This window comes from Moschus berezovskii, chromosome 11 (assembly GCF_049115385.1).
Source record: "Moschus berezovskii isolate FMDL1 chromosome 11, NW_MosBer_1.0, whole genome shotgun sequence".
In the NCBI taxonomy this organism is placed as follows: Eukaryota; Metazoa; Chordata; class Mammalia; order Artiodactyla; family Moschidae; genus Moschus; species Moschus berezovskii.
In genome coordinates, this window is record NC_142470.1 from 88111286 (window position 1) to 88123585 (window position 12300).

At 40.4% G+C, this 12300-nt stretch overlaps 1 pseudogene; it reads right to left on the bottom strand.

Annotated features, from left to right (window-relative positions):
- Positions 1-1299: 1299 nt before the first annotated feature.
- Positions 1300-1585, bottom strand: LOC148776230 (large ribosomal subunit protein eL37-like; annotated as a pseudogene).
- Positions 1586-12300: the final 10715 nt, after the last annotated feature.

Sequence of the window (12300 nt, forward strand, 5' to 3'; positions counted from 1 at the left end):
AAGAATTTTCCTGATGCATATGCTGATCTGGTCTAGTAATACGGTAATAAAATAAAGAAAAGAGCTCCAGAGTTGGGTTGGAAAGACCTGGATTTAAATCCCTGCCCTGCCACCTGCTAAAGTTATGACTTTGAGTTGATTATTTATTCTCTTTGAACTTCACTCTACCATCTGTGAAAGGAGAGTACTTGTCAAGGTTAGACTACGTCCAAAGAGCCTAGTATGTCATGAACCTTGGTGCATATAAAGCACCTAGCATGTCATCTCCATCATTACCAGTGTGGCCAGTGTTAATCTGAGCTCTCAGCACCTGCCAGATACCATTCTAAGAGATATGGTACCTGTGTATTGTTAACCTGAAGTTCAGAGAGGTTAAATAATTTGCCCACAGTCATACAGGTAGGAGTGGTGGAGTCAGGTTTAGAATCCAGGCAGTGGAGTTCAGTGCACCAAGGTAGTTATTGACAATTGTGCAGTCACCCAGTCATGTCAGACTCTTTGTGACCCCATGGACTGCAACATGCCAGGCCTTTCTGTTCCTCATCATTTCCCGGAGTTTGCCCAAGTTCACGTTCATTGCATCAGTGATGCCATCCAACCATCTCACTCACTGACACCCTCATCTCCTTCTGTTGTCAATCTTTCCCAGCATCAGGGACTTTTCCAATGAGTCATCTGTTTGCATCAGATGACCAAAATATTGGAGTTTCAGCTTCAGCATGTCCTTCCAGTGAATATTCAGGGTTGATCTCCCTTAAAATTGACTGGTTTAATCTCTTTGCTGTCCAAGGGACGTTTAGGACTCTACTACAGCACCACAAATTGTTGAAGGCAACAATTTGAACACTTTGTTTTTTTTAAATATCTATTTGTTTATGTATTTATTTATTTGCCTGTGACAAGTCTTAGTTGCGACATGTAGGATTGAAGGCGTTCTGCCTTCTTTATGGTTCATAATCGTATGTGACCACTGGAAAGACAATGGCTTTGACGATGTGGACCTTTGTGGGCAGAGTAATGTCTCTGCTTTTCAACACACTGTCTAGGTTTGTCGTAGCTTTCCTGCCAAGAAACAGTTGTCTTCTGATTTTTTGGCTGCAGTCACCATCCACAGTGATTCTGGAGCCCAAGAAGAGGAAATCTGTCACAGCTTCCACCTTTTCCCCTTCTATTTGCCTTTGCAGTAATGGGGCCAGATGCCATGATCTTAATTTTTTTTTTTAACTTTATATTTTTATTTTGCTTTGCTTTTTAAAGCCAGAACACTTACTGCTTGACTAATCATTGAAATCCTTAAGATTAACTGGATACTGCGACAGCTGCCCTCTTGGGTTGAAGTGTTGTTCTTTCATGGAATCCATGCCTGAATCTGCCCTGTACAGATTTTAGGTGCCGCAGTCGACCAGTCCGGGTGGTATTTCGTCTTTTAGCTTTAGCACTCGTTATATTTTCTCTCTCGTTTGGCAGGATAGCCACATTTGTCACAGATTGACTTCTGAAGGTGGTGGGCTTTAGAGCCACAGCAGCAGCACAGCGTGTGCGTCTTATTCTGATGCTTTCCCAATAATGAGGTTCCCTTTGTCATCTTGCTCTGCCCAACTTTCTATATTTTTAATATTTTTTTTATCTTTATTTTTATTTTTTTTTAAATGAGGCTTTTAATTAATGTTTGACAGAGCTGATTCAAGTTGAACAGACTAAATTTCTTTAAACCAACTTACTTATACTCCAGAGTCCTTTAAAAACTTAATAGCATTTATACATTGAAGGTATTTGATTTTCTTGTAACTAGCACTTCAAATGCAACAAGCATTTGAAGCAACAAGCAAAACTTTCTACAGTACATAACTTTTATAAATAAAATAAATTAAATGTACAGTGAATAAGTTCTCTGAAATATTTCAATATTTCTGCAGGTTTAGTAACATCGTAAAATACATTTCAACTAAAATTCACAAATCTAAAAACCTGTTAGGCATTTTTAGGCGTTTTAAGTTGGAAATGAAGGCCAATGTTACATCGTAATGTGCCAATTACAAATAGTACTTGAAATAGCAAATACTACAGTTTGTCCCAAACTTTAAAAACTATTCATGAACTCAACACTGAACTATTGATGGCTATGAGAATTGTTTCCTAGCCTTTTTGAAAATTTCAACCCATTTACGTTTAAGGTAATTATTGATAAGTACGATCCCGTAGCCATTTTCTTTATTGCTTTGGGTTCAAATTTATACACTCTTTCTGTGTTTCCTTTCTAGAGAAGATCCTTTAGCATTTGTTGGAGAGCTGGTTTGGTGATGCTGAATTCCCTCAGCTTTTGCTTGTCTGTAAAGCTTTTGATTTCTCCTTCATATTTGAATGAGATCCTTGCTGGGTATAGTAATCTGGGCTGTAGGGTATTTTCTTTCATCACTTTCATCACTTTCGCCACTCCCTTCTGGCCTGAAGAGTTTCTGTTGAAAGATCAGATGTTATCCTTATGGGAATCCCCTTATGTGTTATTTGCTGCTTTTCCCTTGCTGCTTTTAATATTTGTTCTTTGTGTTTGATCTTTGTTAATTTGATTAATATGTGTCTTGGAGTATTTCGCCTTGGGTTTATCCTGTTGGGGACTCTCTGGGTTTCTTGGACTTGGGTGATTATTTCTTTCCCTATTTTAGGGAAGTTTTCAACTATTATCTCCTCAAGTATTCTCTCATGGTCTTTCTTTTTGTCTTCTTCTTCTGGGACTCCTATGATTCGAATGTTGGAGCGTTTAACATTGTCCCAGAGGTCTCTAATATTGTCCTCATTTCTTTTAATTCGTTTTTCTTTTTTCCTCTCTATTTCATTTATTTCTACAATTCTATCTTCTAGTTCGCTTATCCTGTCTTCTGCCTCTGTTATTCTACTGTTTGTTCCCTCCAGTGTTTCTGATCTCATCTATTGCATTATTCATTGTATATTGACTCTTTTTTATTTCTTCTAAGTCCTTATTAAATCTTTCTTCCATCTTCTCAATCCTTTTCTCCAGGTTATTTATCTGTAACTCCATTTTGCATTCAAGATTTTGAATCATTTTCACCATCAAAATTCGAAATTCTTTATCAGGTAAATTCCCTATATCTTCTTCTTTTGTTTGTGTTGGTGGGCAATTATCTTGTTTCTTTACTTGCTGGGTATTTCTCTGCCTCTTCATCTTGCTTATATTGCTTTGCTTGGGGTGGCCTTTCCCTCTTCTTGCAGTTTGTGGAGTTCTCTTTATTATGTAGTTTCTTCGCTATGTGTGGGGTTGGACGGGTGACTTGTCCGGGTTCCCTGGCTAGGGAGGCATGTGTCGGTGTTCTGGTGGGTGGAGCTGGATTTCTTCTCTCTCCTTTAGAAGACAATGGGCTGCTTTTCTGGGAGCCTGATGTCCTCTGCCAGTATTCAGAAGTTGTTTTGTGGACTTTACTCCGCATTCAAATGTTCTTTTGATGAATTTGTGGGGGAGAGAGTGGTCTTGACGTCTTATCCCTCCGCCATCTTGTTCCTTCCTCCCCAGAACACTGGATTCTTATATTCCACTTGGTCGTGGAGTATCTCTTCCCAGCTGCTCCAGCAAGGCGCAGCCGCTGTACCTTACCTTGGACGAGAGGTATCTCCTCAAGGCTGCCCCTCCTGCTTTGAATGTGGATCAGCTTCTCTCGGCCACCGCCCTAACCCTGGGCGCGGGGCAGCTCCTCTCAGCCACGATTCTGCACGTGGTCGGTTGCACCGGAGCCGGGCGTCTCTCTCTCGCATCTGCACCGCCGGAGCTGGGCGTCTCTCTCTCGCGTCTCTATATTTTTAATATTAACGCTAACAATTTATAAATACTTAAAGTAAAAAATTGCCCTCTGGAGATTTTATTGTAATCAAACCAAAGTCATAGTTTTAACTACTCAGCATGGAATTTGCTTAACTCCTGAGGTTTGGTTTTCTCCTTAATTATTTTAATATTTAGTCTTAGTTCAGTTCAGTTCAGTCGCTCAGTCATGTCCGACTCTTTGTGACCCCATGAATCACAGCACGCCAGGCCTCCATGTCCATCACCAACTCCTGGAGTTCACTCAAACTCATGTCCATCGAGTCGGTGATGCCATCCAGCCATCTCATTCTCCATCGTCCCCTTCTCCTCCTGCCCCCAATCCCTCCCAGCATCAGAGTCTTTTCCAGTGAGTCAACTCTTCGCATGAGGTGGCCAAAGTATTGGAGTTTCAGCTTGATCTCCTTTAAGCTGGCTCTTATTGACAATATGTAGTGCAAATTTGCCATGGAATGGGCCAATTTTTAGAGAGCTCCTTTGTGAAATAACAGAGAAGAACTTTCAGAAGAACACATGTTTTCCAAGGAATTTGATAATGGACAAGAGAAATCCCTCAGGAAGATCTTTAAATCCTTCTTACTGGCTCTTCCTTTAAAAACAGAGTTGATTCTGCTAGAGAATAAGAAACTGATGCTACTTCCAAGAAGAAAGGAAGTTGAGTTAACGATGTTAAACCTATATCAACACCTGACCTCTCCTCCCACATGTAAAACTCCTGAAGACCACCAGGGAAGTGGACTTTGTAAAGGAGATGTTCCTTGGGTGGAGTGACGTGGATAATCCTGATCAGCTTTAGGGTTATTTGGATCAATAAGAAATGCCTCTAAGCTTCTGTCTCCAGGTGATGGAATAGAATGAAAACCTTGCTTAGCAAGACTTCAGTTGAAAGCGTGAGGCATTGCAGACAAGCAGAGGTGGTCCTTTCACCTCAAGGAGATCTGCTATTGCATTCTCTCATCCGTATGTGAGAACATAAATCCACAGGGCAGGAGAAAGTCTCACCCCATGGCTTACATTTCATGCAGCTTCCTCTGGAGGAATCATATGCTTGTTTCTAAATTCCTCATGCCTATTCTCTGGGCCACAGGTCAGACCCCAGTGGGCAGAAAACACCAGACCATCCTTGCAAAAGACTTCTCTAGCATCTGGACAGGGTTAAAAGATTCTAAAGGGTGCTGACTAAAGAAGGTTGACCATCTCTGGCTCTACCAGGATTGAGTCAGTAGCTATTGCTACCATAGACATTTAACATACCCTGAAAGGAGTTTAGGGAGGAAATTAGGAATGAGACACCCTGTGCTCTGAGAAAACTGGCAGAACAGGCCTTCAGATAGCTATTTTCAGGAAAAAATTTTTATGAACCTGGATTCTTGCATCTTCCCATACTTGAGAAGGCACTAAAACCATTAGGTAAGATGCCTGTTCCTAATGACTGGCAGCAACCTTCTACTGAGGTATGCTTTCTTGCGTGTGTACCTACTTTGCCAAAAATCACGTAAATACTGACCTCCCCCTTACCTCTTTGGAACAGTTTCTCAGAGCTACTGATAGGCTTTCTCCCAGGCTACAGTCCTCAGTAAGACTGTACAGAGACATTTAGACTCAGCTCACAGCTTTTACATTGTGCAGTTTTTTTAAGCTGACAATGTCATTTCATTCCAAGTTTTCTAAGACATTTCTCACTTATATAAAATATCAGCATAGGCCTGTAGACCCTTTGTCCATGAGTTCCATGCACACCATCTCCAAGGAGCTGCCATAGCAACACCCCTGAATCTTTGTTAACTTAGAGATCACGCAGCACTCTAAACTTTCATTATCTTTTTGAGATCATCTGTCTGTGGGACGGGTCATTAAATTAGTAAAATTTTGGAATGCCACGTGCCCAGAAAATTCCTAGGAAGAATGTGGTCATAAAAATAAAATCACACTATTAAAAAAAGACAACAAGCAACAACAGAGACAAAAATATAAATTAAGACGATAAAACACATCTATTGGGAATGACTGGGGTGAGGCAGAGAGCCCTTTCTACATGCCAAACTGAAATGTTCTATTAAGTTTTAAGAAATCACATATACAGCAGATATAAATTAAATTAACTGTGAGGCCATAAAATAGAGCAGCTGTTCTCCGTCTTCTCTGATGATAGAACAAGAGGAAGAGGCTGGTCAGAGGTAAGGAAGACTTTCTTCTTGGCAGTGAGCACTGTAAAACATCAAGGGATAATGAGGAGAGGCAGGAGACCTGGAAAACCATCTTCTCCGATACACATTTAAAAGACACATATTACAGGAATTTTACATGCAAGTTGAAGTCCTTTGCCCTTGACCAAGATTTCATAACAGCCCTCCATTTCTCTGTACATTCAGCTATTCCACTCTAAATAAAGCCCTTTCCAAATATGACAAGAATACAAGCGCACATCTAAGACAATTGTGAAAAACAATCAGCAGCTGTGAATCCCAAGTGAAAATGATAATCTAGTCCTGTTCTGCAGTAGCGTGGCCTAAGGTTGAGGACCTACATGATTTAAGGGATCTCTGACCCCAGAGGAAGCAAGCCGATGATTAGCAGCTGAGTTAACCAGACACACATAATGCCTGGATCACCCCTGTCTCTACTTGCCAGTCTGACTTTCCCTAAAATGTTGCATTTGTGAGGATGGTCAATCACGTTTGTTTTGCCCACCAACCATGCACCATCACCTCTGGCCTCCACTCCCCAGGGCTTTGGAAGCAGGAAATGGAATGGCAGATAAGAAGAAAGAAAGGGTGTGATGTTCGCATGTGTTTCCATATGTGTTCTAAAACACACTCTGGAATACAGAGTATCAAGAATAAACAAAACAATCTTGAATAACCAGGAATAAATTTGGTGGAATAATACTTCCTGATTTCAATGTGTATAGTTACAGGAGCTCATGCTGGCATAAGGGTAGCTATATAGATCATTGGAATAGAATTGTCAGACCAGAAATAAATCCTTACATTAAGGTCCATCGGATTTTGACAGGTATATCAATCAGCTTTCCTTCAAGAAACCAACAGGATATATGCATATGTAAGTTGAGATTTATTTTAAGAAATTGGTTCATGTAATGTGGGAGATGGCAAGTTTGAAATTTGTAGGGCAGGCCAGTAGGTTGAAACTATAGGCAAGATTTCTATGTTACTACAGTCTTGAGGCAGAACTCCTTCTCCAGGAAACCTCCATTTTTGCTCTTAAGGCTTTCAGCTGATTAGATAAGGCTGAATAACCCACAATATCAAAGATACTGTCTTCTCAACTTGAAGTTAACTGACTGTATATGTTAATCACATCTATAAAATATTTTCACAGTAACAGCTACACTAGTGTTTGAACAAATGACTCAACACCATAATTGAGCCAAGCTGACGCAAAAAATTTAACCATCAAGACAATTATAAGACTATTCTTTCTCTTGAAGGGTGTCAAGACAATTTAATAGGGAAAGAATAGTCTTTTCAACAAATGGTGCTGGGGCAACTGGATTTCCACATGTTAAGGTATGAATTTGGACTCTTTCCTCATACCACATCCAAAGCATAACTCAAAATCCATTGGAGACCTAAATATAAGACCTAAACTATAAAATTCTTGGAAGAAAACATAGAAGTAAATTGTGACCTTGGATTAGGGAATGGTTTGTTAGCTATGACACTAAAATCACAAGTGACAAAAGAAAAAATAAACTTCATTAAGATAAAAACTTTGTGTTCTGAAGGATACCATCAAGATGATAAAATGGATAACCCATAGAAAGGAGAAAATATTAGCAAATGTAAATGTATCTGGCATAAATCTAACAAGGGTCTTATAATCAGAATATATAAAGAACAACTTAATAATGTAAAAACAATCCGATTTAAAAATGGGCAAAGCTTTGAATAGATATTTCTCCAAAGAAGATGTACAAATGGCCTAGAGCAGGGCCTGTCCATCTAGAAGTTATCTTGGTTTCTATTTCTTTGCCCTTTCAAAATTCCCAAAACTCCTTAATCTCCAAAGGTCAAGAGGAGCAAGGTGAGGGCTCCACATCTGCCTGATGAGTTAATTACTCACTTATCCATTTGTTTGAATCATTCATCCATTTTCTCAATAGATACTTCTTAAACACTTACAACGTGCCAGTCATTCTACTGAATGTGGAGATCCTCAGGGTATCTATGTGCAGAATTTTAAAGCACAGGTAGAAAAGACTTGGGGCTTCCCTGGTGGCTCAGTGGTAAAGAGTCCACCTGCCAATGCAGGAGACATGGGTTCGATCCCTCGGTCAGGAAGGTCCCTGGAGAAGGAAATGGCAACCCACTCCAGTATTCTTGCCTGGGAAATCCCATGGACAGAGGAGCCTGGCGTGCTACAGTCCATGGGGTCACAAAGAGTTGGACATGACTTAGTGACTAAACAACAGCAAAGAAAAGACTAAGGCACAGTCCCCACCCTCAAGGAATTCGCAGAGTTGCTTCATGCCTAGTCGTTCAGTCATGTCGGACTCTTTGCGACCCCATGGACTGTAGCCTGCCAGGCTCCTCTGTCCGTGGAATTTTCTAGGCAAGAATACTGGAGTGGGTTGCCATTTCCTCCTCCAGGGGATCTTCCCGACCCAGGGATTGGACACACTCCTCCTGCAGCTCCTGCAATTTTTTATTGCGGGAGAATTGCCGGCGAATTCTTTATGGCTGAGCCATAGGATAGCAATAGTCACAGAGTTGTTTATCAGACAAATAAGCCTTTCCAGGAGCTGGGGTAAATTTGCCACCTCCTGAGAACAATTCCCATAGCTGTGTTCTATCCCTGCTGGGTTTTCTGATCTCTGAACTGTGGCATTTCTGAAGGTCATTTCCTTGGGCTGTTTGCTATATCTTTGTGTTCCTTTTCCTTCCCTAAACTAGATTCTTCCTGGGCTCTGGATTCTTAAATGGATTGCAGATGGCTGTATGTATGTTACTGATTTCATTTTAGGAGCACTTGTATCGCTTTATGCCATTTCTGGTCATTTTGATTTTCAACATGAATAAAACAATTCCACCTGCCTCTTTCATAAGTGGGGTGTGGAGGCATTCAAAAGATCCCACTGGTGCTGCACAGAAATTGTTCATTGCTGACACAGGGGTTCACAACTCACTTTCACAAGGCTAGCCCAGAGTCCCTAAAGACATTCTGTTTGTCTTATAGTTCACTTAAAGTGTATCTTCCATTGGTAGAGAACAAATGACCTGGATATTGCTGGAAGACTGTGTTATTGAATATTTTTAGACTTTGAGTCATTTTAAATCAATTAAATATCAACTTAGGTCTGGAACTGATCTCCTGTCTGTAAATTTGCTCATCTGTGCTTCCTTTTGTTCTTACAGCAAATGCTATAGTGAGTCCACTCTGTGCCATATTCCGTGTTGGCACAAGAGAAATAAACACATAAATTAACATGGACAAAACACAACCTCTATCTCATTGGAAGAAGGAAAAATAGGAAGAAGAGAAGAGACTGTTCTATGGACTTCCTAGTAGATCTTCCCCTCCACCTCCACCATGCCCACACAGCATATGGGATCTTAGTTCCCAGATCAAGGGCCAGGGATCAAACCCCTGCCCCTTGTAGCGGAAGTGCAGTCTTAACCACTAGACCACCAGGGAAGTCCATGGACTTGCAATAAGTTAATTCAATTAATCTTCATAACAATTTTATGAGGTAGGTAAATTTTCATCCCTAATTTACAGATGAAATAGTCAAGATTAAGTTTACTTACCCAAGGTCATCTCATTGGTAAGTACTTCATGGCTCCTGAATCCATGAACTATGTCACTGTATTACGTTTCCTCAGCTTAGATGTAGTTTTCTGTGTTAAACTTTCTAAAAAGCACATAAAATGAAATATGGGAGCCAGTGGGAGACACAGAGAAGAAGGTTGAGAAGTGCCTCCTAGAGGAGAAGGAATTTGAACATTTTCTTTATCTAGTTCCTGAGTTCCAGTCTCCCCTTTCTCCCCATAGACTCACATGACAGACCTCTCTGCCTCCCAGAGGCAGTGCATAGGAGGGCACAAAGTGACCGTTAGGACAAAATGCTAGAAATCCATGTGGGCAAGAATACCCTGAGAACTGGGATCCTATCTCTGTGTCCTATCCCTTGGGTACACTGTGTGTGTGTGTGGGGGGGGGCACCTAAAACCTCCAGGAATAAATACACAAGTTCTGTCTCCATGATTCCTACAAAGAGAACCCATAATTAGTGGACAGGAGCTTTAGAGAGATTGATTTCAAGTGTAATAAATGGAGTTATTCAATTCAGGGCCTGCTGGACTCCAGTCTGGATTTGCAGAAGGAGGGTGTACAGAGGAGCAGTGCATGGTCCGTTTCTGTGGCGATTACTATGTGTACCGTGGAGTGACTACCTTCCCCAGCATTTCCTCACACATACAGGAAATTTTAAAGCCAGCTTCACATTCAACATCCCTTAAATAAAAGTGATTAAATATCTTACTTGCCTAATTCAAGTCTTAGTTTATGTTTGTTCTGACAGTATAAGCATCAGTATCTCTGTTTTCATTTCATTCTCCAAGAGTCCTAGTTTAGATGATAAATCCTTCAGTCACATGACTTACAAGTGTTGGGAAGTATGGTGTCCTAGAATACCTGAGTTAAAATCCTACTTCTGCTACTTATTATCTCTAAACCTAGACAAATTACCTAAATTTTCCCTTCCCTGGATTCTTAAGCTATAAACTTGGATGCTATTAACAATATATAACCCACAGGATTGTTGTGAAAATTAAATGAACCATTACAAATAAATTCTTAGAATGGTACCTAGCAGAGTAAGGACTGTGTATTTACTATCGGTATTGGCTTGCATTGATCGCTGTATTGACTGGCTGGTTGATTATAATACTTTAGCGCTTCATTATATTCCTTGTCCCTTGTATGAGTTCTGGAGGTAGGAGAGAAATACATATTGTTTTCCCCAGTTTACATCTCAGGAAATTGAGATTACAAAGGGGTAAATTATGTACTTAACATTAAACAGCTAATAAATGGCAGGGTAGGATTCAAGACCAGGAATTCCAGTATACACAGTCATTGCTCAATGTTCAAGTATGTGTTGCAAAGAATTCTCCATTGCTAGGAGAAGTTTTAGCCTAGGTTAGCATTTCTCAACAGACGGATAGTAAAACCTCCAAGATTGGTGTTGCTGTTTCAGGATGTCAACATCTTTAATGGTAGATCTGGGCTCTGTTCCCATTGTTTTGTTTGTTTTAATTAGCAAGATAACTTTTAATAAGATAACTTGACCTTTTATTGAAATGGGTCAGAGTGTCCACATAAATGTCAACAGGACCTGATGGGCGGCTGATGGGCATCAAGGAAGGATCTTTACAATTTAGCTTTCCTTTGGTGCCCAGCTCAACTCACTAGCCACCTTCAAGATAGGTTTGACAGTCAAACACAGTTTACAGTGGTATTTATTCTTAGTCTCATGTAAGTATAACATAATAGATAGTTGGCCAAATACAGGAAGCATAATGAACTCTCATGTTAAAAACAAGTTAATGAAAGCATAAATGTAATTACTCATGTTATAACTTTGCCTCATGACGCTATTTACTGGATTTGTTCATTGTATTCATCTTTGCAAAATTCTCATCAAGAAGTCTGCACTACTTCACATTGATACACAGACACAGGACTCCAAAGGTTAATGTCAGCAAAACCCAGAGAGGCAAGGTGGTTAACAGGCTTGGATGCCATAGAGCACGGTTAGGCAAAATACGACCTATGGTTCATCACCTGTTTTTGTAGATAAAGTTTTATTGGAACACGCACACATAAACAAAAGAAATCTGCAGTACTTTTTTCTGAAAAAAGAAGCTATAGACACCACATCTGATTTAACTTATCTGGAGAAATACTATTAATACTGTTATGGCTGAAATGTGTCCCCCCAAATTCTTATGTTGAAGTCTTAACCACAGGTACCGAAGAATATGATTGTATTTGGAGAGAGGGTCTTTAAAGAGGTAATTAAGATAAGAAGAGGTCATTTCAGTTTTGTTAAGTCTCTCAGTCATGTCCGACTCTTTGTGACCCCATGGAATGTAGCCCACCAGGCTCCTATGTCCATGGGATTTCCCAGGCAAGAGGGGTGGGTTGCCATTTCCTTATCCAGGGGATCTTCTTGACCTGGGGATCAAACCCACATCTGCACAGGAGGTGGATTCCTTATTGCTAAGCCACCAGGGAAGCCCTAAGATGAGGTCATTAGAGTAAGACCTAATCCAAAATGGCTAGCTATGTCTTTATAAGAAGAGGAAATAAACACAAATGGATACAGGGGGAAACTGTGTGAAGACCCAGGTTAAAGATGACCATTTTAAGCCAAGGAGAGAAGCTTCAGAAGAAATCAACCCTTGCCCATACCATGATCTCAAACTTACAGCCTCCAAACTGGG